This window comes from Gossypium raimondii, chromosome 9 (assembly GCF_025698545.1).
Source record: "Gossypium raimondii isolate GPD5lz chromosome 9, ASM2569854v1, whole genome shotgun sequence".
Taxonomy (NCBI): domain Eukaryota; kingdom Viridiplantae; phylum Streptophyta; class Magnoliopsida; order Malvales; family Malvaceae; genus Gossypium; species Gossypium raimondii.
This window is the reverse complement of record NC_068573.1, coordinates 30,054,596-30,059,846: the sequence shown is the minus strand read 5'-3', so window position 1 is coordinate 30,059,846 and position 5,251 is coordinate 30,054,596. Positions and strand designations below refer to the sequence as shown.

General features: G+C 31.9%; 1 pseudogene; it reads left to right on the top strand.

Moving 5' to 3' along the window:
* The first annotated feature begins 2,741 nt into the window (after window positions 1–2,741).
* On the top strand, window positions 2,742–4,723 carry LOC105797624 (O-fucosyltransferase 15-like; annotated as a pseudogene).
* Window positions 4,724–5,251: the final 528 nt, after the last annotated feature.

The window sequence follows — 5,251 nt, the reverse complement described above, 5'->3', positions numbered from 1 at the left end:
AAAATCAAAATTGTCATAACTTTCAAATTTGAGCTTTGATTTCAAAATCGATCTCAAGTCCACCCTTCTACAGCCCTCTAATATCTATAATCATATTGATTTTATGCTAATTTTGAATTACTCACACTTTAGACCCTATGTTCAAAAATAACAATTTTCACTTCACAAATTAGTCCTTTTTCATATCTAAGCTCAAAATCTATCAATTTAGTACCAAAAGCTTTAATATTCAACAATGGGAAATTTTGTAAACTTTAACATTTTTGCAAAATAGTTCCCGGGCTAGCTAAATCAAGCTCTCAGGATCTCAAAAACATAAAATTTACAAGAAAATGACTTAAAATTTACCAAATGAGGGACCAAATTAGAAATGTTAAAACCCAATTTCATTTCCTTCCTTTTTATGAGACAATGGAAAAGACAAGAAAGTGTCTTTATTTTCTTTTATTTTTTCTTTTTATACTTTGATTAGACTTAATAAACTTTAAGTAATTAAACTAAACTTTAATTAATCAAAGAATAATCATATTTAACTTCAAGTGAGTGGAAGATAACATCATTTTCCACTATTCACTATTAAGAAATGGTTTAATTACTCACTTGGTCCTTTAGCTAATTAGAATTCTATAGTGATTAACTTTTACGACTTTTACGATTTAGTCTTTGTACTTTAATTAACTATCTGTTTAATAAAATTACTGGACCAAAAATTTAATATAATACTAAATATGATTCATAAATATTAAATAATCATATTTACTGACTCGATCATCGAAAAATGGGATCCCAAAGCCACTATTCTCGACATCATTGAAAAACGGGTTGTTACATGATGTGTCATGATATAGGTTTACCCCAGACGGGTAACCTGATATATATTCAGCTTAAATGAGCAACTTGGTGTGGTGTAGTTTACTTGTGTATCCGAGTCTATTTTACTAGGGTTCCATCCGGCGAAACGATATAAATGAAATTGGAAAATTGGAAATGTGGTGAAACGGACTTGATAACCAATTTGAAATGTTTTTGAATGGATTGAATTGTAGATGATACATCTTTATAATTTATGATTGAAAAGGTATTGAATTGAATCATATATAATTAGTATAACCTTATGATTTATGGTTCAATATGCCATTGTGATAGGTTATGTGAAAGTAATATGACTTGGTATGTTTAAGTTACTTATAGCATGTAATGATCATTTATATAGATATGTGCTTACCTTGTTGATGTTTTGAATGCCATGTTCTAGCCAACATTATACCAAACTAAGTGTTGCTATTATGCTTATATAAGAACAAGGTAAACATAATATTTTTCCATTTGAACTTGCTAAGCAATTTGAATGCTTACTTTAGTTGTTTCTTTCCCTTGTAGATCGTCACGTTGTGAAACTTGCCGAGTCAGATCAACAGGAAGCACACACTATCGAAAGACGGTAGAATAATGTTCATTTTTAGTCCTAGTGTTGTAGCATGTATATAAGGGCACTTTAGTATGCAATTGAGCATTTTTTTAATGGTTAGTTATGGTTATTGTGATTATGATCGATTTGTGAATTGAAGTTGCTTATGACTTATATAATGTTTGGTGTTGATCATGTCCAATGCTAGCATGAGTAGTGATCTTAATCTTGTGTGTTTTGACATGTTAAAGGTTACAAGGTGAGGTAGTTTGATTAATCAAATGGATGAATGTTTAGGGATTAGTATTTAAAGGTTATGCTTGAAATATAGTTAGCTTATCCATTGTTTTGGTCCATGTCAAAGTTAGGTGAGTTTTTTATGTTCAAATTGCATAAGTAAAAATGACATAAGCTTGAATTAGTATAGGTTGATAGGGAATGATGGTATTTTGTTTGTGGCTATTTGTAAATGGTATTGACCATGTATGAAAATGATGTTGATTGAATTGAATTTGTATAATGAACTATTTTAGGTATGGGAATGGTCAAGTTGGGGCCTTATTTCCAACCAATGTGGTCTTATGTTAGCTTGGATATGTATGGAAATTAGACCTTAGAGGTCTATTGTGAATGTCGCTACTTCACACCTTGAATGTCGCAACACCAAGCTATCTTTTTGCAACATCCCCTGTTTGATGTCACAATGTCGACACTATAATGTTAGAAAGTTTTACAAATTGGTCCTTAGGTTAGAAAGTTGGCTACTGTTTAAAGTTATGACACCACCCATTGGAAGTCGCAACATCACCTGTAACAACCCGGTTTTTAATGATGCCAGAAATAGTGGTTTCAAAATCATATTTTTTGATTAGCGAGTCAGTAAATAATATTATTTAATATTTACGAGTTTATTGCAATGCTATATGAAATTTCAGTCTAGAAATTTTATGGAATGGTTAGTAGTTAAGGTGGAAGTGTTTTGACCTTAAAGTTAGTGGTGTCAGAAAATAAAGTAGACCTCGTTTCTGTAAACTGAAACCCATAAATATTTAAAGTTATTTTATAAGTGAATTAAAATTTGGTTAGGTAATTTTGTTGAATTAGTGGTTAATTAAGGTACAAGGACTAAATCATAAAAATCGTAAAAATTAATCATTATTTATTTTTAATGGCTAAAAAGGCTAAATAGTAATTATTCAAGGTTTGAAATGGAAATTAGTCATCTTTTAACGTTAGTGGATGATTTGTGCTTGTTTGTTATAATTTGTGTTACTTTTTAAAACCGTGTTTGGTTGCCCGACTTCTGAATGTATTACGGCCCAATTCAGCAAGCTCACCACTAAACCATTGTTTGGTTGAGTGGAATGCACTATCGCCCATTTTGAATAAGGGCTTATTCAGGGAATAAACAACAGACCTTTTCCGTGCCCTGAATGGGTGATTCCGTGCCCAAGGTTTCATTTTTACCCTCCTTACTTTTTTACGTCTGAAACCCTTTCACTCACCCTGATAGCCCCTCTCAGTCTCAGCCTCCCTTGCTTGCTTGCTTTGCCTCTGGCCACTAGCATTCCTCCCCGTCATCGCAACCTCCTTCAAGGTAAACCCTTTCTCTCTTTCGTTGTTATTGTTTTTGAAGATCTTGAGATCCGTTTGAGGGATCTAGCAATGTCGAACATTATCTATTTTTCATGGATTTTCTTTGGTGAGTTTTCTTCTCTTGGGTTTTTATTTTTATATTGGATTTTCGCATTCTTCTTGTATTAGCTATGGATTACTGTTTTGAGTTGATTTCTTGCATTGCATGTTCTTTTCTTTGAATGCCATTTAAAATTAGACCTATTTCTAATTTGGGTTTATGTCATTTTGTGTTGTTTAGTTTTCTTAGAATCAAAGTTTTTTTTTTTCAGTTTAAAACAAAAGGGTATTTATTTTTGTGGGAATTCCATGGTTTCTCTTGTTTGGTAGGTCTTGATTATTAATTATGTTTAAGAAAAACTGATCTTTTTGGGTGTTTTATGTTGAAATGAAGTGTTTAATTTGTATACCAGCACTCCATATGGTATATAAATTTAATTTTTTAATGGTTTTCCTTTATTGCTTTTGTAATTTCTTTGTTCATGTTGATTGAATATAATTTGAAAAAGGGAGAATTCCAATGATGAAGTGAAATTTATGCCACATCATTCCTTTTGAATTTGGAGAAGAAGCATGCAAAATATTGCTTTATATCGAAGCCAACTGTTTTACTTGCTTCAGGTTACCTTCTCCTGCCATGCTCAGATCTGAAGGGTTATGTCCATTAACACCAGAAGAAGCTATACTTATGCTTGCTGCTCTAGGTTTCAATCGTAAGACTCAAATATATGTCGCAGGGGCACAAATATCTGGAGGGACATCAATATTAGTTGCTTTGACAAGCTTGTATCCTTAACTAATTTAGTTACCAGAGAGAATTTGCTTTCATCCATCGAACTTGAACCTTTTAAGAATTTCTCATCTCAGGTAACAATGCGGTATATCCACTTCCTGTTTAATGAAAAGTGTAGGTTTTGCTATTGTTGCATTGATGAGTTGTTGGTCCTTCGGCTGTTGGTCTTTTCCAAAATTTGAGCTTTCAAAATTATTTTGGCATTAGCTCTTTTCACTATGTTCAAGCTGCCAATGCTTGTTTTCGGATTGTTTTCATGCAGTCTCCTATCAATGATATAAACTATGAAATAACCAAGTTAAATATTTGGAAATTATTATATTAATACTTTTTATATAGCTTCTCTAACACTAGTAAGATTAGGAAAAATGGTTTTCTATGCTCTTATCAATGTTGGTTACTATTATACTTGGTGCGAGTGCAATGACATATTATGACCTTTCAATTGTAGCTGGCAGCAATGGACTTCTTTGCCTACACTGCAGTTGATACATTTGCCATAACGGACTCTGGTAGCCAATTGTCATCTTTGAAATCTAGGCATCGAATATACTATGGCGGAGGGAGGATGCCTACAATACACCCAAATAAGCGGAGACTGGTTGATATCTTCATAAAGAACAATACTATAGATTGGAAAGTGTTTGAGCAGAGAGTGAGGAAGGCAGTTAAACAAATTAAACATGTCCAGAGTAGGCCTAAGGCTAGAAGTGTTTACTGGGATCCACAGTGTAAAGAGTGTATATGTCGTACATATTGATGTATTTCCTTTTTTAAGATGTTCTAAATAAAACATGTAACATTCTTTGTTGTTTAATTTTATTCTCAAATCAAACTCTGAGATTATTTATACATCGTTGTTTAATGGTAAGGCAGGATTGTTGGAACCTGTTTTGAGTAGAATATTAAAAATGACTTGTAATTATGTTTTTCGATAAAAATGGCCTCCTAATGCTCAAATTCAATTGTAAATTATATGCTAAATTTTGTTGGTTAACCTGGTCAAAGAAACATTGACTTTGGGATTTAAAACTAGTCGGTCAACATTGTTGCATCGATTTCTATAGACAAGTCTTGGGTTTCTTCGGGGGTTTTTAGGAAAACCAAATTGGAAAATATGACACAGGAGATCAAGAAAAGCTCTTGGTAAAATTTGGGTAAATTCATGTTGGTGTTTAACAGTGGCGGGAGGTAGCAGCAATGATGACGATCTACTAGATTCGGGAAAAAAGTTGATATAAAATATTTTATATTTAAATATTATTTTGCTAATAGAAAATATTATTATTTAATATTAAATTGATGTGAAAAATATATTTAAATATAAAAGGGCATTTTCATCATTAAGTTTTTTTTTTTTTTTTGCTATTATATATTTATTCCTCTCAACCAAACACATGAATACTATTATAATA